Source organism: Castor canadensis, chromosome 3 (assembly GCF_047511655.1).
Source record: "Castor canadensis chromosome 3, mCasCan1.hap1v2, whole genome shotgun sequence".
NCBI lineage: Eukaryota > Metazoa > Chordata > Mammalia > Rodentia > Castoridae > Castor > Castor canadensis.
Window position 1 is genome coordinate 137,374,763 of NC_133388.1, and position 24,363 is coordinate 137,399,125.

Below are 24,363 nucleotides of genomic sequence, written 5' to 3' on the forward strand. Positions count from 1 at the left end.
CTAGAGGGCTGGGGAGAAGGGGCAGGGGAAAAGAACTGGGCTTCTTATGGCAAGTTAGAGGAATGGATGTCTACTGGCCTGTGTGGAAAGGATTTGGAGGTGAAAGAACTGGGAATTGTCCTTTTCCAAAGCAGGGTTGTCCAGTTAGTCTTCAGATGGTACACATGGGTACCTGTTTCTTATAATGTTATAAACTTTTATCATATTTTATTGGACCAGGCAGGCTATATATGACTAGTAGTAAAAGCATAACACAAGTCTGAAAGTGGTGCACAGACTTATCTCAGAGATATCAGGAGAGGGGAAGAGTGGCCTTATGCTCAAGCTGGTTTTCCAGGAGAAACACAGGTGGAGCTGAAGGAGGCCAGCAGACCCAATTTCTGGGCCAGACGGCAGAAGAAAAATGGGAAGATGGGGTCTGACCTGAGGCTAGCTAGTAGGAAACCCTATTCTCAGGTTATTTTCTCTAACCACCTCCTCTCTCTCTGGGTTCTCACAGACCCATCTCCTAATTTAGGACCTAATTGAGCCTGGCGGTTGGATGCACTAGAATGTAAGATTCACAGAGATTGGGATTTTCTTTTCTTTTTTTTTTGAGACAGAGTCTCACTAGGTAGCCAAAGCTGGCCTCAAACGCATGAGTTTCTGATTCAGCCTACTGAATGCTGGGATCACACGCATGTACCACCACACCCAGCTCTAGATTGAGACTTTTGATCCTCTGCTATAAATTCCAATGCATATACTACCTGGCACTAACTGAGGATCCACTTTGTGAATAAAAGATGATTGGTGTTTCCTTAGGAATAGCTAGGTACTTACTTAAAAATAAGTAAGATGAGAAAAGTATAGACAATAAAAAGAACAGTGGATGCCAAGGATTCAGGGTATATGTAAGGAAGGAGAGAACAGGTGGAGCAAAGGGCATTCTTAGGAGAGTCAAACAACACTGTAGTGGGGGACACATGATCTGGTGTACGTGTCAACATCTATAGACTGTACAACATGAAGAGTGGCCTGGAGATAATGATGGGCATCAACACTCATGTATCGATCGATATTGGTTCATCACCTGAACCAAAAGCATCCTCTAATGCAAGACGGAGGAGCTGTGTGTGAGGCTAGGGTGGGGAGAAGAGAGATATGGGAATTCTCCATGCTTTCCGGTCACTTTTTCTGGTAACTTATGACTGCTCTAAAATATAGAGTCCATTAATTAAAAATGAGCGGACCTATTTCCAAGCACTGAAATAGTTATATTATGAATCCTGCAGGATGTTTCCAATTATTTCTGTCTTTAGGGTATTATAAAATATGAAATGGAAATAAAACCAGAGGTTAAGAGGACACACTCCTAAGTGACTGGCTGTAGTGAACATGTGGTGCCATCCATGACAACAGGGGCTGCTTCACTTTTGTGTGCTCTGCCAGAGTCAGAAGATGCCCTCTGTTAATGTTCCTTTGTTTCTCAGAAAATCTCAGCTCTTTTTTTTTTTCCCAGAATGATTTTCCATTTTAGAATGATTTTCCATTTTATCTGCTATTCTTAGCTAGCAACTAATTATGTCTAGGTATAATTAATGAATCCGTAAGAGTACAACTATGCTACCTTATAATGTAATGTTAGGACTTGAATAAAGCTACAAAACTCAAGTTCAAACACCTTATTCCAACACATCTGCAACATACCACCATTCTGTCAAGTAAAACATTAGTATTCTCTCTGCCACTCATTACAACATGCTGAACTAGACAATAGGCAAATATAATCTATCCTTCCTGAAGACTTGTTTGCCATTTTTGTTCTTAAGCCTTTACTTTCCTACTTGCTCTTTCCTGTGAGGCCAAACAGAGAGTGCACTTTCCATCTAGCCCAGCTCCAGGTCTCAGAGCTACTGTACAGCTGGCCAGATGAGCCATCACTACAGCCCCCCTGAACCCAGAGTTCTGCTAAAGAGCTTCTGGTGGATCTATCATCAGAGTGGAAGAGAACAGGCACCAACTCCGAGTTTGCCGTTTATCGTCAGCCTTACGGGGCCAAGGCCACTGGTGTGTTTACAGGTGCAGTCTGGGCTTGCCTCTGGCTGTTAGTGAGTCCATGTGTTCACATCCCAGGCCATCCTGGGCTACACATGCCTCTTTGATGTACATGCTGTTGCCCCTGGGGTGAAGGTCAGACTGGTTAGTGTGGGTGATCGACATGGATGCCCTACTGCAGCTGGTCACATGGAAAATGTGCACACACAAAGGAAGCCTGATGCCCAAGGCCACTTCATCAAAAGAATGCAGTCATTAGAAGTATTTGGCTCCTCAAGAATCTCCATGCGCCCTCATTTCATTATCTTCCCCACTGAATGCAGGAGAAGTCACTGAGAAGCGATTCCTTTCAGTGAGGCATTGACCACTGACTTTCTTTTAAGATTCTCATTTCACAAATGAGAATCACAAAGTTTTAACTTGCAGAGAATTGCAGCATACGAGTGAAGCCACGAGTGAATGCTGAGATGCAGAAGCCCACGCAGCTGGCTAGGCTCCCTGCACACCTGCGTGACCCCTCCTGGACAGAGCCCTGCCAGGTCAGCTGCGCACGGTGTGCCAGTGACTGGAACCTGTGCATGCTAGGCATCACTTGAAGTTAAGAATGTTATTGCAAGTCGTTTTTCTAACCAGTAACTTGAGTATCTAAGTGTTTCTTTTTTTCGTTAAGGACTGACGAACATTCAAGTCACTTTACTCAGAAGAAAATGAACTAGTTTCCCCAATTTTTTTTTGGACCTTAAACACATACACTCAATCTTTCTTAACTCAACAATGCTTTTACAAAACGTATATTCAACCTTACACTGAACATATTAGGTGTATGCTCCTCTCAGGAACATGAAGGCCTGCAGATGTCCACCCCACCTTTTGGCTTTCAGTCTTTCATACATCTGCCTGACACAAGGGATGCAGAGTTTAATCTAGAATGCATCATGATTCTGCTAAAGGTAAAAACTGCACCCGGTATTTCTACTTGTTATTTATTCTCTTCTCAACAATAAACTGCTTCAAAAATGCTAATTTGGGTCTCTTTTAAATTTGTTATATATTAAGTCAAAGTTAGTTTACTGACAGAACTCTTAAACTTGATGGCAGAGGCTACTGCTGGTAATCAAACAGGTTTAGTGTCTGTCCTTGTGAGTTTCTTTGACATCCAAGCATCTGAAGAAAAATAGGGAAATTTGAAAATAAGAGTAGTTGGCATGTGAAAAATCTAAATCTTGGTTGAGGGCAACACCATGCTGCCAGTTGCTCAAACCAAGACCTTTCTGTCATCCTTCATGCCTCCCCGTGCCCCCCACTGTCAGTGAACACAGTTGGTGCTATCTCCAAAATATATCTTAAATCCAAACATTTCTTGTTCTCCCTGCTCCTGCCCAGGTCTCATCTTGTCATCACACCGAGGTTACTGCAAAGGCAGGGAGAGTCTGTTTCTCCATCTTCCTGCCCGCCTTTCCACTTCCCTCCTGCTTCTCTTGGAAATGCCTGACAATAATCAGAAATTCCTTCCTGGGTTATGGCTCATGGATCATAAAATGCAAAAAATATGACCTGCTAGTCTTCCTTTGACTGTGACATTACTCATTTATGTGAGACCTACATTTGAGAAAACCAATTATCTTGTGCAGACACAGTTGCAGCCCTTTTTAAGAAGAAATTAGTCTGTGGAACGAGGAACACTCCTAACAAGGACAAGGAGCAACTGGCTGCACAGATCTCAGTTAAAAATCAGAGGCACTGTTTCTCAATCTTGACATGGTTCTCTGTAAGAACACCTCAGCAGGGCTAGTATGTGCTCTTCATGCTGAGGAGCACAGAGGACCCTTAGATGTCTTTCTAGCTTCTAACTTTCAATCTTTTGTACATCAATACCTGACATAGCTGATGAAGAATAGACAATGATTCTGCTAAAGTTCCACCCTCAGTAAAACTGATTTGGGAAGATGATTTCTTAGGTGCCCCCATCTTTCTCATCTATTAGTTCTTGAGTGCTAATTTCCTTCATGAATTGCCTTTAAAAAAAAAAAAGACCTGAACTAGTGACTTCAAGACTGAATTCTTGTGTGGGAGGTAGTAGAGTGCTGGCTTAGCAGGTATGAGGGCCTGGGGTTCACTCCCCAGTGACTTACACACACAGTGAATTTTTAGATTCTGGTTTAAAACAAGTTACATCATCAGTGGATAGCTAATCCTATTTGCCAATGCAGGAGTTCAAATCTTTCTTTTCTCTAAAAGCAAAAGCAAGTTTTCTAGGTATAAAATGTACATAAAGGGTATAACATTGCTATTGAACTCTGGCATTTGATAGTTCAAGGGCCCTTACCTTTACATCTGTACTAGAAAACAGGCTTTGAAAGCATTCAGAGTCAGGGATTAGGTCAAGGCCTGTCTGAGCCACAACCGATTCTTCTCCATGAGATCAAAAGTTAAACCCCATTACTTTATCTCAGAAATGCTTTCACAGAACAGTAATTAGTATCATATCCTGGGCTTTTTATCAAGGGGAGAAAGGAGGAGCCAAGATTCATCTGAGGAATGTTTACATGCCTTTCATAAAATGCTATCCATTATGTGTTACCACTGTTATGTTTATAAAGGCTCAGGTGATAACAATGCTCCTATTGTGTAGTGCCAGGAAAAATTTGGTCTCTGATGATAAACTGGTTTGCTTCCTTGTATCACACAACCTGAACCACATAATCTATTGTTTCTCTTTTTGTTGAGCACCAGGAAACCTGGAGTAAAACGAGTCTTATTAGTCCGTGTGACCACTTATCTTCGCTAACCACATGGCTGTAGTTTTAGACTCCCAATGCTATTAGGTACATGACTCATGAGAGTACCCTGCAAATACTTTCTGGAATCGGGCAGGATATTTAAACAAAACAGCCAATTCCTAGATCAATAAGCTCTTAAATTTTCTGAACTCCAGCTCCTCTCAGGGTGGTGTCAGCGCTCAAGGGACACATGTAATGACTTGGGGATAGCAGATTCTACTATTTGATCTCCTTTTAGGTGACTTCCTCTTCTACAGCTAGAAAATTTTCAAGCTTGGAAAGTAAGTCTCCAGTTTCAAGTACCTTATAGACTTTGTACCATAACATCTGATCAAAAACTAAAGCTTAAAGCTATATTCTTTCAATAAACAGGTCAAAGGTACATTTTCCAATCCTTGATTGGAATATGCCAAATATTTTATTATCACAAATTGAACACAGAGCACAGAGCCTTCTGCATGCTAGGCAAGTGCTCTGACACTGAGCCCTTAATTTTTCTTTTTTTTTTTTGTGATAGGGTCTTTCTTAAGTCACAGCGACTGGCCTCAAACTCACAATCCTGCCCCAGGCTTCATGTGTACCTCAGCTGTGCACCATCATGTCTGGCTCACCTAAAATGTTTTATAAAGCTTATCTAAGATTTACCTTACCATGTTGTTTATGTACTAAGAAAAATCTAATATAAAAACTTTAGGGATGCTTTATTCTTGCAATAATTTTTGAAGGAAAGTTTAATGAGTGTCATTTTAAAGTTCAAAAACGTTACTACTAAATAAGATTAAAACATCGCTTTAAAACTTAACCACCTGTATTTCTCCCATTAAATGGGAGAAAATATTTGTAAATCACATATTGGAAAGGGGTTAGTATCTACAATAAGTGTAAAGCACTCCTACAGTTCAATAACAAAAATATCTTGTTAAAATAGGCAAATGACTTGAGTAGATATTTCTCCAAGAAATCTACAAATGCCCAATAAGTACACGAGAAAATGCTCAGCATCACTAAATGTGAGGGAAAAGTGAGTGAAAACCACAGTAAGATACCACCTCATCTCCACAAGGATGGCTACTATCAAACCAGAAAACAATAAATGTTGCCAAGGATAGAGAGAAACTGCAACACTTGTGCACTGCTGGTGAGAATGTAAATGCTGAAGCTACTGTGGAAACTAGTATGGTTCCTCAAAAAAATAAAAGTGGAATTATCACATGATCCACCAATTCTACTTTTGTGTACATGCCCAAAAGAATTGAAAGCAGGGTCTCGAGGAGGTAGCTATTTACCCATTCTCATGGCAGCATTCTAACAGCCAAGAGGTGGAAGTAACCCAAGTGTCAATGAATAAATAAATGAAAAGAGGCACACAATAATATAAACATTCAGCATTAAAAAGGAAATTCTAAATTTTTTTTTTTGGTGGGATTGGAGTTTGAAGTCAGGGCTTCAAGCTTGCAAAGCAAGCACTCTACTGCTTGAGCCACTCCTCCAGTCCAAGAATGGAATTCTAATAGATGCTACAACACGGATAAACCTTGAAGACATTAAGCTGAATGGCGTAAGCCAGTCTCAGAGAAATAACCATTGTATAGAGTAGTCAAAATTGTGGAGGCAGAAAGCCGAATGACGGCTGCCAGGGGTTGCAGGGAGGGACACTGGGGAATGGTTGCTTAATGGATACAGCAGTTTAGTTTTGCAAGATGAAAAAACTTCGAGTGACCGGTTGCATAACAATGTGAGTGTAGTACTAGTGAAATGTACATTTAATAGTGGTCAGGCCAGTAAATCACATACGTATTCTGCAATTTAAACAAATCAACTAATGGATAAGTATTTACAGAGCATCCTCTGTGCCCAGAGGAAGTGAGCAGAAAAGCCCATAGGTTGGGTTCTGAGTTGAGAATTCACCATGCTAAGCCCAGCCATGCATGCTAAGAGCTGAATGATGGAAGCAGCTGTAAAGTAAAGGAATCACTGCTGAAAATTTGAGGAAGACATGTCTGAACTTTGAAACTTAAGGGTAGGCTTCATGTCTATTTAGCCAGCCCCTAACATAAAGGCTGGCATACAGGATGTCTTAAAAAGTATGAGTGAAGTGGATAAATGTGTAAGGAGGAGAGAAATATCAGAGGTAACCCCAAGATTTCCAACGAGGCATCCAGATGCATGGCCTTACGATAGGTATTGTGTAGACCCTACTGTAAGTCGGAGGTGATAACAAGCTCAGTGTTGGACAAGTAGGATTTTACATGATACAGGCATTTATAGTAAGAAAGACAGGGCTATGGTGCAAACTGAAGGTCTAGATTGTAAACAGAAGTGTGAAACCATGATGAGTTTAATGAAAGGTAGACACACTCATCAAAAAGTGAGTCAAAAAGCAAAGAACTGAGGATTAAGACCAAAGTGTCGTAGGGGCCTGGAGGAAACAGCAATGTCACTGAGAGGTGGTAGGACACAGGTAGCTGGTGAACTTCTGGTGGAACCCCCTGCAAGGTCTGGTCTTCTTTTAGTAGTTATCTGGGCCAGGTCTGAATTTGGCTTTTATCCAGGGCAGCTGCCTTTCTCAGCCTGCCTGGCTGGTGTTTATGTAGTTGCTGGAACAAGTATCGATAGACAGAGGAATGGTCTGTCAATCCTGCCATGTGGTAAGGACAGCAAAGGCTGCTCAGTTTGGTAAGACCCCCTTGAGAGGGCAGATGGAAGGGAGTTGGTGAGGAACTGGGCAGAGGAAGTAAAGGAAGCAGGTGTGGGCCATATGCTGGAGACTTTTGACCCAGAAAGGAAGGAAAGAAGAAACTTGGATAGTAATCAGAAGAATTAGCAGGGTCAAGGGAAAAGATATTTTTTTTTACTCGTATTTTACGTGAATAAGAGCTGATCCTATTGGAAGGTGGGAAAAGATGCTCAGTGAATAGGAGAAAATGAAGTTTTGAGAAGATGACAATTGTTGGAGACGTGTTCTGGATGAGATGAAAGAAAGGACACAGGAAAAAATGTGGAAACAGTGATTCCACATGTTATTCCAATGTTTTAAGGTTATTTGAAGGATGATATGTTTGAAAGAGACAGAGAGGGTCATGGATTTTAGAACCAGACAGGTCTGAGTGCTCATCCATTTTATCACATTTGCTGTGCTTCCATTTCCTTACCTACAAAATGGGGACATTATTACCTTGTAGAGTTGATCTGGGATTAGGATCAATTGATATGAAGAACTTAGAATTAACTTAGGGTATTTGTAGATAGATGTGCATGATTCGTCTTCTGCAGAAATTAAGGGAAGGTGGGGAGAACCTGAAGGAAAGAGGTGAGGGCTCAGCATCAGAACCATACACGGTTCTAAGGAGTGGAAGAAAGAAGTATGAGAATTGTTGAATGGGACCAGGAGAACTGAGTTCAGGTCAAGATGATCCTCCATCTTCCTCTATCTTTTCAGGAAGATGCAGGGATGGCAGAAGGTGGCCTGATGCAGAGACCTGGAACAGGAGGATGGGGATCACTATGTAACTCACCCTGAAGTTCTGTATACACAGCCAATAGCAGCCTTTGGGCCAATGAAATAGAAAGGGCTGAGTTAGTATTGAGAGAAAAATGTAAAGGGAACTTGATAAATGTAAAGTCATATAAATGTACACTTTCATGGCCTTAGGTGTTCTATTGATTGAAACAGGGTCTCTGTCTTTCCTATAGCAAATTTTATAGAAAATGTCTTATTGTGACTGAATTTGGCTTACTACCACAGGATATACATTAATTCAAATAATGCCTAGTATGCCTTTGTCAACAATAGGTGGAGAACGTTATTTAAAAATGGATGTATAGTCTTTAAAACGAAACTAGATATAATCATGACATTTTCTCTTCGGCACTGTCATAGAAAACACCTGGATGTGCCTGGTAAGAATGCTGCACCCTTCAGAACCTGAGAAAACCTTCTAAATAATGACGAACATTAAAAATGCTAATTCTGTTATTTTAAATTTCCACACCAGTGCTCTATTCCTTGTCTTTTGCCAAGGGCCTGTTATGGGTAGGAATTAAAGTATGGCTAAGAATGAGAGCAATTTTAGACTACATAATGGCTAGACTATAGACAGGATGGTAGCTGGGGTTTTTAGGTGCATGACAAACTGACCAAGTGACTGGGTCATAAATTAACCCACTCCACACTTACTGCTTCAAATGCCCATTAAATGCATGCTCTATGGTGTTCAAATGATTCCATTCTATAAACACACTTACAAAAAAATTAAGCAGTCACTCCTTAAAAATGACACAAACCTTTACAATGTCTCCTTGAACTCATAGTTGAAAAACACTCCCTTATGGAATAAGGCATCCATTTTCTATCTTATATTTTCTGAAATTACTCTCTAAAGTCCCTAAGCTGCCACTTTGCCCTTTTACTTTGTTCTGTCTAGATGTGCCTGAATTTCTTTATTGGGTTTTTGATGCTAAGTAGTGTGAACATGAATTTGCTTGGGATTAGCTATGAAAAACCATTCTGCATCTAAAGCAGAATCATTTTCAAGGTATCTATTTTGAAGTTAAGAATTTATGAAAGGCCTGAATTGTGAGGAATGTTAAAATATAATGGGGATGGTTATTCTCTTTATTCATTTCACATGTCCTGGTAGGAACTGTAGTCTAGTTTCTTCACTGATTTCATGCTTGGTTTACAATAGTTCAACCAAGAAGTCTTTGACTATTTTTACTTTAAATCTCCAGCCTTTTTCTGCAACAGACACTGTGGAAAACAATATAACATGCACAAAGTATTGCTCTGACATACATGAACACCTCTGAAGTGCCATGACTCTTGAAAATTCTCCTTTACTGACATTTAAAAAAACACAGTTGTAATTTAGAAGAGACTCTGAGAGACCCATGGTCCTTTCTCAGTGACAATTACTTTTCCTTCTGTAGGTATCTGAGATCCAGAGAGACTAAGAAATATATTCAAAGTCACACAGCTATCTAGTGAAATGAATGTGTGGAACCCAGGTCTCTTAACCTTTAGGACAAAGATGAATATGTTGTGCAAAGAGATTTCTTTATTACTTTAGCAAACATTCTGTTATTTAATTATTTAATCTCCCAGTTATACCTTTTGTTCTAAAAATTCATTTGTTTCCATCGTTTATCCTACATCCATGCGTTCTCTTTGAATCTGTTACTGGTCTCTTTGCTTCTCTAGGCAGTCTTTAATTTTAATAGATTTATGAAGCCTACTGAAAAATGCAAAAGTGAGCTTTCTTCTCCTACTTCTATTTTTTAAAACAGTTTTGGCTGACTTACAAATGAAATAACACAGTCTAGAAAACAGTCTTACTAAGGACTCCAGGACAGATTCAGTTTTCATCAAGGTTATTCTTTAGCAGGAACATTTTTAGGTGGTGTTAAATATACTACAATTCATCCAACTCAGAGTTGCCTTCCACAAAACACCAAATTAGTAATTAACGCCCCCAAGTTTAAAAGGAAATATCAGAAGACCACCCAGTTCTTCCTGAATTCTTAAAAACTTTCTTCTTTTTCCTCATGAGAATCTCAAATTCTTTTCTGTTCCGTTTACCTGTATCCAGCTATGTTAAAGTGAGAACGGAAACTTTTCATCTGATACTCAACAGATGAAATAATAGCTTATTCAAAGATACTTAGAAAAAAACGGCAGAAACAAATATACAGATCAGGGGGACTGGTTTTCTGTTTAGTACCTTTAAATAAAAGTAACACTGGGTATAATCTTGGGGCAAAGGCACTTCTGCAGATGGATGTGTGGACATCAAGACAAGCAACAGAATCTTGTTAAATTCTCTCTCAAATAGGAATCTTTTCCTTTTGGTTCTGATAGATTGGTAGCGAACTGCTTCAAAACTTACATCATCCCTTTAGTGCTTGTGATACTTGGAATATTCCTGATCAGGAGCCTGCCGTCTGCCTGGTTATCAACCCTAAGCACATTTTAACGAACTTTAAAGATCTATTTATCTTCCTGGTGGGACTGATTGGTTCTGGGGCTTGCCAGTAGGATGGACCGATGCCCGCTGCAGCTACTGAGGAGTGCATGTCCTGCCTTTCTGGACTCCACACTGTAGTGACAGATGAATTAACACAAATGGAACTACTACTCACCAACTGAAGAATCAGCCTGAGTCCAAAGACACTCAAGAAGAATTCCAGGCACAAAGGGAATGTTATCCCCAAGAGGAGGAGGAAATGGAGGATGTCATTTCCATTGAGGTAAGGATTTCCCTTCAGGCCCAAGAATTCAGGACCTGCTGATTGTCATCTTGTAACTGTGGGAAGGTCAGGTTGAACTCTGGAGAGGCAGTAAGCAGTTACCTGATATTAAGGTCCAGGACCACCTGCTGCTTGGCTGGTATCTGACAGCTGCTCTAGCAAGGTCTCCAGTTTGCCCCAGAGTATCTGACTAGACTTTTAAGTTAGAATTACTCAATATGCTAAGTTTTAGCCAGCCATGAGTACTGGCATTAGTTGTTCTTGCCAGTTCTGCAATGATAACAGAGCTGGTGACAAAAGAATGTGTCCTTGCCTTACTGGCTGACTCTCCTGTCTGAAACATGAATGTAAAAAGTCCCCCTGCACTTAATGTAGAGACCCCTGTAGCCAGGACAGCCTCTCTAGGATCCTGGTGGAAACTTGTAAAAAATATTTTAATTCTAGACCTAAATAATACTGCAGTGGATATGAATGGAAGATGGGACTTCATGTGCTATACTTTATTCTGGTATGAATGAAGGGCATATACAGAAAGCTCTTTTATAATTTCAGGTGGAGTCTCCTGGGGTTGACCAGTTACCCTGAAAACATGAGGGACATCAGGGAAAAGGGAGCAATAGTAACATGCTTCTGAGTGTCAGTACTAGTTTCTGGAAGAAGTCCATCCTGAAGGGGCCTTAGCCCTGGACAAGCAGGTGTAGACACCATTGCTCTGATAGACAGGACTTCTTTTCAGGAAGGACTGGAATAAAATGGCATTTGCACCATAGAGTAAGAAGGAAAGTTAAGAAGCATCTTTGCATGTGCAACAAAGAGATTTCATTGTTGATAGCAATGGGAGTGTGTCTGCTGCTGGCATCCATGTTGCTAGGAGCTCTTACTAACTTGAATGTCCTCTGTTCTCTGTCTTTCTGTTGCCACATCTCCAGGTTACAGGTTGCTTTTGAATCTGTGTTCTCTAGAATAGTTACCTGGCCAGTTTCTCCTGTGTTCTTCACTGCTGTCCAAATCCTCACTTCATGGTCAGTTACTGCTGTTTTCCACCTCAAACAAAACCTCGCCATACTGAATGACCTGTAAATGTCCAACAATGCTTTTCGTATTATTTGCTACTCTGGGCACATAGGTAATTCTGCCTAATTCTAACTACTCACTCATTTTCCTTTCTGGTAGCCTCCTTTTGGGAAAGTGTTTATTTCAGGGGGTGTCCGGAACCATGGATAGCACCCAGTGAGCTATATACTGGTTTTTCCTATACATACATACCTATGGCAAAGTTTTACTTATAAATGAAATCACAGATAAGGGGGCACTGTACACATCAGCAGCTCTGCCCTTTCTGAAGCCCTTAGCTTTCACTACTAGATGATCACTGCTGGCAACAGTCAATTAGAAATGACGCTTCTCTACAGTATTTTCTGGGAGATCACCATTAACAGCAGCTCAAAGAATAATTTTGTATGACACGGAGACGTGAACAAGGTCTGATACTGGTCTGAGAGGACTGTGGCCTGAACTCCCATTTCAATATGATAAACAGCGTCTTCCAAGTTACTTATTAAAATATTTTTCTAGGCATAATTCCAGAAAATAGCTTGTCTACCTTATATCTAAAAGTCTGAAATTAATTTCTGAAACAAAATCCTTTCTTCTCTAAACATAATGGGAAGACCTGGGATTATTTTTAAAATATGTTTTGTAATCTTAACTATCAATTTAACCACATTAATTATAACCATCAATTTAAATGCTGTAAGATGATGAATACCTTGTATCTATTAAATATTTCTAAAGATGTACTAAATATTTGCTTGGTAGGTTTAATCTGACAGAATTTTGAGAGAATACACAAACATATAATATAAACACATTTTTTAATATTTATATTTCATTGAAAAAGATATCTGCATTAACCAATGTTTTCACTGTTATGAGTATTTGAAAGTTTTTGTTTTCATTTAGGGCTAATACTTTACTTTTTACCCTTTAATAAAATGTGTTTTGGTTTTATTGAATCCCAGTGACTATGACAGATTTGGGATCAAGAAAAACTAAAGAATTTCAGGAATGAATACTTTAACGAAAATATTAGATAAAACTCTTGTACTAACTAGCACTGCCTTGGGAACTAGTGAAATCAGAGCTGCTTATAGTTTTAAATTATTAGGTACAATACCAGGCTCCTTTGTCAAATAAGGTTTTATTATAGGGCTATTATGTAATTAAATTCATGGGTTAAGAATGTCTCCTCTGCCTGGAAAGCCTAATTGCAATGGTATTATCCTTGACTTCTGATGAGAAATCACTAAATTAGAATTCAGTCTCCAGATTTTATTTTTAAAACACAGCCCATTTTTCTCAGTTTTTGAAATAGTCCTTTAGGCTTCAGAGTATTTAACCAGTCTTCTCTTCATCTGGGAACCTCTGCTCAGCAGGAATGGAAGCCATGCAAGCAGGACCCCAAGCTGTCCCATCTCCTGTCATTTTCAAGCTCTGCAATCTAGTTCAAAAGCCCATTTTTCCCGTCCCTTAGCCATCTCCTGGCGAAGAGCCCTATTCCCTGCCATTTGCCACTTGTTCTGAGCTATTTTAATTCTGGACAAGTTGTGGTAGTAGGCTATATTTAAATTGGCGTGCACTGTGAAGAAACACAGCAAATGCATGTGGCACCTTTTCCCTTTTTGACATAATCCAATTGTGCTTTGGCTCTGAATCAAGCTATGTGACATTCTGTATCATACACACCCCAGCATACACATTGGCTTGACTCCAACTCCAGCTCCCCAGGTGTTTATCACTCAGTCGGGGGGCAGTGGGAGTCTTCTGGGAGGGATGAGCCATGCCAGGGAACCATGGAATCGTCACCAACAACTTCAAGAGTGAACTGGGAAACATGAACAACAATGAAAGGAAAAGCAAAGACATCACAGGTTCTTGGCTGAGTACCACTGGAATACTAGGAGAACAACTTTCCAAAGACCCATTTCCAGATATGAATTGATGAAATATATTGTATCTGTTAAGAGAGCCTTAAAGGAAATGGCACTCACACAAAAAGCCAGCTTTCTTGAGTTTCTGAGCTTTCAGAAATGGGCATACTAGGAAACACTTGGTTCTAACCTATCCCTCCCCACCTGCCTCTTCTGTGCTACACAGGAAGTATGAGTTCTAAAGACAGGTTGGAAAGGCTGGCAGATCATTGAATGTCAAAGAGAATGTAAAAACACCATTCTTCAGAATAGCTGCTCAGGTTCTCAGACTTACCACTGTTGTGAGGCATCAGAAGACAGTTAAAATTTCAGGAAATATGTCACAAATCTAGGATTTTTGGCCTAGAGACTTTTAACATACGTGACGCTAATACTGAAGTGCCCATTTGGCTGGTCATGGAATGAAAACCCAGTCTGGTTACAAAATCACATTCTTCTAGCAAGACAGAAGAGCTTGAGTATAGAAACCAGGGTATCTGCCTATGTACACTGGAGCTATTTACTTGGACTGTTTGCTCTATGAGAACTTTTTTGCTATCAGTCAAGTTTCTGCTTGAATTTTTGCTGAATAAACTTTATTATCCAAGCAGGGAAGCAGGAAAACCATTTTAGAAATATTATGTGAAAACAATGTTCACCCGCACAGACTAGTCAATTAACATGAAACCACTTCTCAATGTCCTTAACGAAGGAGGAGCCTTCTGCAGTCTGTTTGGTTACATGTAGTCAGGGATACAGACTTTCAAACTTATCTTCATGGGAGCAAAACACAGAGTAAGAAAATGGATCAAAACAGAGGTGTCTGTTTTTACTGGAAGGCATGCAAGTGGCACTGAATATAATTATGCTTTGAATATCATCAAAACACAACTTTAAATAAATCCCATACTACCCTCTCTCAGCTTTCAGAGAGTGAATTCCAGATTTCAATAAATAAGATACCATCTTTTTTCCTGAATGCATTTCCAGGCATCCTGATATGCTGTGAATTCCAAATTTCAATAAATAAGATGCCATCTTTTTTCTGAATGCATTTCCAGGCATCCTGATACGCTTTTAGGTAAGAAAATTACCTAAGTAATTCTACTTTTTCTAAAGTACTATGCAGACTCACCCCTGCCCCAACCTTGACGACAGAGTTGGGGATAGAACACAGGCAATGCTAGGCAAGTGCTCTACCACAGAGTTGCACACCCATCACAGGCTCTTTTTTTCTCTTTCTTTTTTGGTGGGACTGGGGTTTTGAACCCAGGGCTTCACACTTGCAAAGCAGGCCCTCTACCACTTGAGCCACACCGCTAGTCCATTTTGCTCGGGTTATTTTTGGAGATGGGGGTCTTATGAACTATTTGCTTCCGCTGGCCTCAAATCATGATCCTCCTGATCTCAGCCTCCCACACAGCTAGGATTATAGGTGTCTGGCCCCAGGCTCATTCTTAAAGGCAGCATGGCAATGAAAAATGTGAGATTCTCCCTGGTAATTCTCCATAGCAGTAAGCCATGCACTTACTACCTGGATCAAGAACTTGCCACAGGAATACTGCCAATGGAGGATAATTGGTCACATCACAACAGATAATGGGAGTGTAATGTCCCTAAAACACTCAAATTCTTTAACATAACTACTCTAACAGGCATCAGATTTTCCTCCAAAAGCAAGGTCATGAGGTGGGCTCTTCCTTATTTTCTGTTTTAGGAGAGAAAGATTGATCTCTGAGAGATTTTTCTTACTTGGGTCTGAAAAAAGGCAGGAAAACAGAAACAAAAAAATGAAATGCTTATTATTAGAGCTTATGTAGCGTCTTGTGTGCATCCCTGTACTTATTATCAAATAACACACATATACACAACCTGGGTCATTATTTCTAGGAAAGACAGTAGAAGGAAAGAAAGGAAAAGAGAGGCTAGGAAAGGAACCACCCATTACATAAACGAATAAAGCTGAAGTGGTAGAGGCCAGAAAAAAAAGGGAACATGAGCCAAAATCCTAAGTTTTTAAGGAAAGAAGGGGTGAATGGATGATCCCGTCCCTACTGTCTACAGTAGCCATGGGCCCAGGCTCCACTCATCCTGAACAAGAGGCTAATCCAAAGGTATGAGCAAAGAGATGACCTGTGAACTTTGCCCTGTGCCAGGGAGTCAGCTCCTGGGTCTGGTCGTGACCTGGCAGCAACAGGATGATATACAGAAGAGAGTTACAGATTCTTCCCGACCAGTGAATTTTGATCCCTAAAATGTTAGCACTGGAAGGACAAATACACAGGGATCATGGCTGTATTAAGCAACAAGTATTGATGATGGCAGTAATTACAGTTACCATTTACTGAGTGCTTTTTTATGTGGCAGGTTTAACTCCTGTTATCTCAAAATTTACAGCCAATAGCTCCTGCAATCCACCTTGGATTACCTGTGAGTAAGTGATGGGAGCTGGTTTAAACTGAATTTCACCTAAGTATCCAAGCTCACATGCCAGTCTTAATCAAGCTACAGAGTTTTCCCATGGTGCTCTTTCCTCATCATCAGAATTACTAAAAGATGAACATTTTTTTCCAGATACAATTTTCAAAAATTTTCTGAAATTAACATACCATTTCTCATGTGTGAGTTGGCTCATGTATATAATGACCTTTCAGGGATAAGCAATCTTTGTTTAGTAAAAGTATGAAGGATTGTAATAACAAGTGACTGCTAGCTACACTTGCTTCTTCAAATGCTTTTACTCTAAGATAAGAAAGTTACTGAATTACATGGTCTCCCTGGGCTCTCTGTAAGGTGATGAGAGGTTAAATTGTGGATCCTGTTCACTGGGATTCAGCATGTGACACCTGCTAAATCCTCTGTAATGGGTACTCAGGCCATTTGGGTAGCATATGAAGCCTCCTGCCTGCCAGGCCACCCTGAGGCACACAAGCATCCCATCTTGGTCTCTGCTGTGCTTGGCCATCTGGAGGCTCTGACTGTTCCCTCCTACCCACTGCACCGGGCATGTCCTCAGGTGTCTTTGCATTTGTAATATTTGGCACTGAAATCCAGGGTACTTCAATCTACAGCACATGGTTACGACCACAGCATTAAGTGTAATCCTTGGGTTAGATTGGCAAAATGGAAATGTCATCGCTCCCCTGGCTTTGCTCTATAGATGTGGAGATTTTATTCAGGATTCGTGGACTTCAAAAATGCCGAAATAAAAATACTTCTTACGTCATACTGGAACACACTCAAAGTCAAGTTTCTTGCTGTCTTTTGACTCCATTCCTGTAGAGGTTAAGAGCAGGTCTACAATCATTCTGCCTGGATGTGTTAGTTTTCACCACTCCCAGGATTATGACTGCACAGTGACTTGGCCTCACTGCACCTCAGGTTCTTCATCTAGCAACATGAACAGCAGCAGAACCTAACCTTCAGGTTTCTATGAGACTCACAGGTGATGCATGTAAAACCCAAACACAGACCATGAAGACAATGCCAGACATAGGTTAAGTACCATCATCATATGCAGAATACGTGCTCAGTTAATAACTTAAAAATTCTAGATAATATATTCACATGGCTCTAGAACGTATAAAAAATGAACAGGATGAGTCTCCCGCTGTAGTCCAGCCACAGTTAATCAATGTTGCTGCTGTTATAACTTATTTTGGCGGGACTGGGGTTTGAACTCAGGGCTTTGTGCTTGCAAAGCAGGTGCTCTACCACTTGAGCCACACCTCCAGTCCATTTTGCTCTGGTTATTCTGGAGATGGGGGTCTTGGGAACTATTTGCCTATGCTGGCCTTGAACTGAAACCTCCTGATCTCAGCCTCCCAAGTAGCTAGGATTACAGGTGTGCATCACAAGCACCTGGCAGTGTGTGGCTGGCTTTTAAAAAGGATTTCCTCAGAGTTTACATATCCACTAGAAAATACGCATATAAAATCCTACTCCTCCCCTTTCTAAACAAAAACATGAAATATATGCAACACTTCTGTATCTTTAAAAAATGCAACTGGAAAATAGTGACCAAGCAAAGCATACAACAATGTATTGTGCCAAACTAATATATTCCTTTACCTTTGTGAAGGATAACAGTGAATACAGATACTCAGGTGGAGCAGGGAGGCCAAGAGGAGATGGGGTCCTGCCCTGCCCTTTGCATGCAGTGTGACACTGGGCAGGTTACTTGTCTTAGGAGGTGTGAATTTGGTACTGTCCACATGTTTGTTGTGGGGATATGATGAAGCAATAATTTTCATTTCATAATTTTACAAATTATGAAGCAAGACAGACATGCACGTGTGCTATGGACACGCACAGCACTAACTGGTTATAATCCACAAGACCTCTCTCTCTACTCTGGAAGCACCAGCAGTCGATGTGGGGAACACTACAACCTCTATTTATGGCTCAGTTGCTGGATGGCCAAAGGATACGTTGCTTTGAGTCACATGTCTACTTTTCTTTGGGCAACAAAGACCTGCTCCAAGGTGCTGTCTGTGCCTAGAACAACATACTCAATTGTGGATCCAGTTTCTTTGGGAGCTGATCTGAACTCTTGTCACTTTTGTAAGTTTTACCTGATGCTGGGTATAAGGTTTGAAAATAAACCAGAGTTAAAATGGAGAGTAGAAAGTTGAACCAAGACTGTTAAGCAGTTTTCACTTCCTCAGAAGCAACCAAATGAGAAGAATGCCCTAAAACCAGGGCTGCAGAGCTCACCCTGCATGCTCTTGACTGGCTGCAGCAGAAGCACCATCTGTCACAAGCAGAACAATTCTATTTGTTTATTTTTCTTACTTTTTTTTTTTTTTTTTTTTTGGCGGGTCTGGTGTTTGAACACTGGGTCTTGCGATTGCTAGGCAGGCACTCTATGACTTGTGCCATGCCTCTAGCCCTTTTTTGCTCTTGTTATTTTGGAGATAGGGTCTCCCCTTTTTCCCAGGCTGGCCTGGATCATGATCCTTCCATTTTAAGCTTTCTGCCACACCTGGGGTGATAAGTGAGTGCCGCCACACCCAGCCTTTTCCACTTCGATGGGGTCTAATGAAGGTTTTCTCCCCCCTGGGCTGGCCTTGAACCATGATCCTCTCAATCTCAGCCTCCCAAGTAGCTGGGATTACAGGCATGAGCCACTGGCGCCTGGCTTTTAATGTGCTTACTGGAAATATAACATATTCTCTCCTCTCAATAAATAAGCAGGCTAAAGTGCATATATTCTGGCTTACAGCTACCTCTCAACTTCCTTGGCTTTCCCCTGCCTTTCAATAAAACCTGAGACCTCCAAGAAACACACTTTGAGAACCACTGGAAAACTGCAGCCCTCTAAAATTCCTTTCAACCTGAATACTAATTGTGGAAGCTGCACTTTCATTTCTAGGAAAATTTGTATTATATATATATATACACACACACAAATAAAATAAATGATCTATCATAAATTAGAGTTTTCTTTTTTTAAGTGATGATTGCCTTCTATTAAATCCGATGGATTATTTTGCTTTGGTAAGTAAAGCTAGAGGTAGTATATTCGGGTACAGCGAGGCAAATATATCTTCCAACCAAAATTTTCTTATTATTTGGAGGATACTGAATACTCCATAATAGCTCAGGAGGTAAATATAGGATCATGAGTTCCAGGTCAGCCTGGGCTGCACAGACACCGTTTTTTTCAAAAAAAAAAAAAAACCAAGCAAAAAGAATACTAAATAACAGGCCTATACACAACATTCAAATAATCTGTGGTAAATAAAAAGTAGTTGTATGTGTTTTTAACTATAGATGAAAAAGTCTAGCAATAGCTAGAGATGGGAGGCTCATGATTCAAGGTCAGTCTGGGCAAAAATAAATAAATTAATAAATGGAAATAAAAATTCTATCTCAAAGAACAAGCTGTGTGGCAATGTGGTGGTACGTGCCTGTAATCCCAGCTGCAGAGGAGGTATAGGTATGAGGATTGCCATCTGAGGTGAGCCTGAGCAAAAACGTGAGACCTTATCTGAAAAAGGATGAAAGCAAAAGGACTGGGGGTGTGGCTCAAGTGGTTGAGAGCCTCCCTATGAAGTGCAAAGCCCTGACTTTAATCTCCAGTACCACAAAAAGTCTAATAATAGATGTTTATACATGTGAACGTAATACGCAAGAGTCTCAGCTGATTGTTTTTCTAAGGGATCTCTTATAGCAGTCAAAGTCTTTATTCTATAACCTGCAGATTCAACCCAGAATTATTAATCATTATATCAACAAATTTCACAAAATCTGGAAACTGAGAAAGCCCTCAGAGCTGATTTAGTTCCCAATCATTTACGTAGACTAGGAAGCTGAGGTCGAGACGTGCAGACAGTCTGTGAGATCATATGGGCACTGGGCCTTTGCCTTCTCAATTCCAGCATCCCTTGGTCAGCAAGGTGGGCGTTATCACCAGAGCCGACCCCAAGGGGCTGTGCAAAAATATCACTTCCTCAGCTACAGGTGATGAAAATTTGGGTGAGGGGAGAGGGCTACGACCACCATGAACTATAAGCTCATCCATGAGGGATGGCTGGTTTATATCCACCTACCAAGAACTGGGCCACTGCAGTCAAGCCTATGGGTGTTTCCCAAATATATTTTTATGTTTTGACTAAGCATTCATCTTTGTTATTAGGAATAAAATGTGTGCAGATGGGAGGGAGGAAAGGAGACAAGGACCAGCCTAGAGAAAGGTGGACGACGGGGATATCCAAGAGGAAGACATATGACACCTCTCTCCTGTGTGTTCAACGTGGCCAGAGTACCTAACAGTAAACATTCTAGAGTTAAATTTAACATCAAAAAGCTATTGTAGGACCCTGAAATGTGAGAATAAAAATTTTTAATATTTATGTGAAACTGTAACAAGCATATAGACACACTCTTACAACCCATAAATATACAACACTGCTCTATAATTAATAAGCTGGGCACTTTATGCATAAAATTATTGTGCTGGACACTGAGAATAACTCTCCAAAGTTATCATTCTTTTCATGTCACTTGTAAGTAAACACTGATAGGTTGTGTTGTGTCAAACTACACATGGAGTACAGCAGAGCCAAGTCTGAACCCAAGCGCACACTTTGTGATCAAAGCCCTGGCTCCTCCTTCCAAATTACTCTGCCTACCAGCTGGGAAGAATTAGAATGTTATGGGGGAAAAATCTCATTTGTTGTTATACTATGTTTTGTTTTTAAGTCTTAAACATCTTAAAACTTTTATATTCAAGTCTTATAAACCCAATGAGTTTTTACCACACTTAAAAAAAATGGTCATTTATAATCAATTTTGCAAATACAGATAAAATTAACCACCGGCTGGAAATTAACTAGCACAGCTAAACCAACTCTGCCTACCATGAGCCTCTCTGGATCAGAATGTCACCAGTGGTCACTTCGGCATTTAAGGATCGCCTTAATATAGCAGGAGCAAAAACCCTACTGATCCCTCAGCCAGCCAATTTGGTTAAGAGAGACGAAAATACCAAGTGGGCAGATGTGTTTACCCAATTACTTCAGTCGAACAGACCCAGCCTTTGTATCCAACACACTGAAATAACGCCATACTTCTTTAGAAATGTTTGTGTTTATCAAACTTTCTAACTAAAGTTTGATGAGAACATTCTGTTTTGTGAGGGTCTTTTAAAAATGCTGAAAGTTCCGATTGCTGGGAATTCAAACACCAAGCCCTGGGGAAACTGAAAAGTGATCAGATTCACCATCATTGTCCGGTGTGGTTAGTAGGAGCTACCCCAACCCAGACCCAACTCATTCCATACTCATTCCCTCACACCCATCCTTGTGTGAGCTTAGGTCATGGCATAAATCTCCTTGGATTTCCCCTTCCCACACCCTGCCCTTTTCTTATAACCATGGGTACCACCCACCACCAACCTTCTTTCCAGGAGAGCTGAACAGCATCCATTTTTGACCTAACACATAGGAGGATGGGGAGAGGCTACACAGAAATGATCAAGCTGGCTCTTAGAAACACACTTGTGAAGTGGTCCGATTCAGTCTGAGGTTGGGTGACTTTCTTAATGTCCCATAGTTACCCCTTATTGAAGGCTCAAGATATGTCTGGTATTATATGAGCTCCATCTCATACATAAACTCATGGAGTCCCTTTGATTTCCCTATGATGAGGGCTCTGTAAGTATCCTAATGTTATTGATGAAGACAATCAGGCTAAGAGACCTTATTAAAAACTTGCCTGGTCCAATAGGAAAAGGGGACCAGGAACTAGAGAAAAGGTTAGTTTGAGAAGAATTAATTTAGAATGTAACACACATGTACAGGAAAGCAATGTGAGTCATCTCCCTGTATAGCTATCCTTATCTTAACTAGCAAAAACCCTTGGTCCTTCCTATTATTGCTTATACTCTCTCTTCAACAAAATTAGAGAGAATGGCAAAATAGTTTCTGCCTGGTAGCGAGGGGGTGTGTGGGGGAGTAAGGGATGGGGCGAGGGGGGAGAAATGACCCAAACATTGTATGCACGTATGAATAAAAGAAAAAAAAAACTTGCCTGGTGGAGTCAGACTTTGTGTTCAAAGCATGTGTTCTTTCCACAATTCCACTACTTTAAATTACTGTGTGTGAATCAGATCAGTCCTCTGTGCATGTCTACCAGCCTGGAATCTTCTACCAAGTTTCCCTATCAAGGACCCAGACTCTGATTAGGGAAGATGTGTGAATATTTTATTCTAAAATGGAACACCCAGGAGCCATCTGCCCAACCACAGAATGCATTCCATTCCATTCTCTACTAGAAAGTTTAAGTCTCTTTCTCTGCCATTAGGACAGAGATGCTAAGAATGTACATGCAGTGGTGGGTGCCAGTTTTCTACTGTAGACAAATAAATTAAGAACTTGAGAATGTACATATTTGAAGTTAAACAGGTCCCACAATATTTTACTAGAGGCATTTTAATGAGTGAATGGGATCTTGGCTTTTAAAAGACAAACGCAAGGACTATTATAGCACTGTCTGTTGTGAACAGGTGCTAGTGTCATAGACACTAGGGAAACCTAAGTGTCCTTCGCAAAGGGAGTGGTTAAAATGTGGTTTGTACAGACTTTAGAGTGCTATGCGACAGGCAGGATCAATGGATCAGGTGTACATATGGCAGCACGGATAACTTTTAAAACACTTTGTGGGAAATATTTATCTATAAAAGATACATATAAAACTAAAAATATAAAATATTAAAATACTTCTAAAATTATAAATAAATGAGCTGTGTCACATGATAGCATTCTACTAAAAATACACAGAACTATTCTATATTTTTGAATATACGCATGATCAATAACATATACTGAGGATACATTATTGAGTACTTATAGAGGGGGAAGGGAATGGGCCTGTGGAAGACAGAAAACAAGAAAGGGGCTTTACACTGATCCTGGTGCACAGAAAGCCAGGAACTGAGGACTGAGAATTCTTTATTCTTCTACAGGAATGGTTAAAAAGGGAAAGGAAGGTAGGAGGGATGGGAGAGAGAGGAAAGATGTATAGATGAGTATGACAGAGGATGAGCATGAGTTAAGGAATGCAGCTCAGAGCCTGGACTCCACACACTCATTTTTAGCTTTTAGTTCTATTTTATTTTATAGTGGCGTGATGTAATCACGAAATTTCAGAAACTTCTTTTAACAGTGGGCCTGTTCACGTACAGCCCCTCCTTTCAGAATCTGATTAGAAGACCAGGTTATAGTGTGAATACTAACACACACTCAAAATTGTACTTGTTGGTAATAGACTTGAACCTTGGATTTAATCTTATAAAAAATGACTCCATTTTCTTTCTATAAATATATAGACTGGCATAATATAAACACAGGTGAGCCAGTGTTTGGATGGGATTTACAATGTGAGTTTTCTTCCTCCTTCCCCCACAGCTGCACCCAGCAAAGCCAAGGGGTGGCAGCCATTGCAAATTTCCTTGCCCCTCCCCCTTGTCTGCCTGTCCCTTAGCCTCAGGCCAGCTGGGGAGACACTGTGGTAGCAGGGTGGACAGCCTTCAGGAGCCAGGGCTGGTGAATGAACTCTGAAACACTGACACATCACTAAAAATAAGTATGCTTACGTGCATAACACATTTTTGGAACAGAAAACCAAAGTCTCTCCCTTATCCTCTCTAGAGACTTGTGTGTCATTCTTATTCAACTTTATATAAAATAAAATGCAGGTGCAACACCTCTGAGCACTGTGGGCAGTAGCTTCTGCTAAGAAGTGAAGGAGCTCAGGGCGAGTAGAGAGGCACTGTGGATCAGCTGCTCGCCCGGATTCCATCAAACGCTGATAAGGCTCACTCGGGC

The 24,363-nt window shown here is 40.5% G+C and overlaps 1 protein-coding gene across 4 annotated transcripts in view; it reads right to left on the bottom strand.

The window, feature by feature from the left end:
- The window catches only part of Jph1 (junctophilin 1), a 77,622-nt gene that overhangs the window by 19,193 nt on the left and 34,066 nt on the right, over positions 1-24,363 (bottom strand). The gene's annotated exons all lie outside the window — the stretch shown is intronic.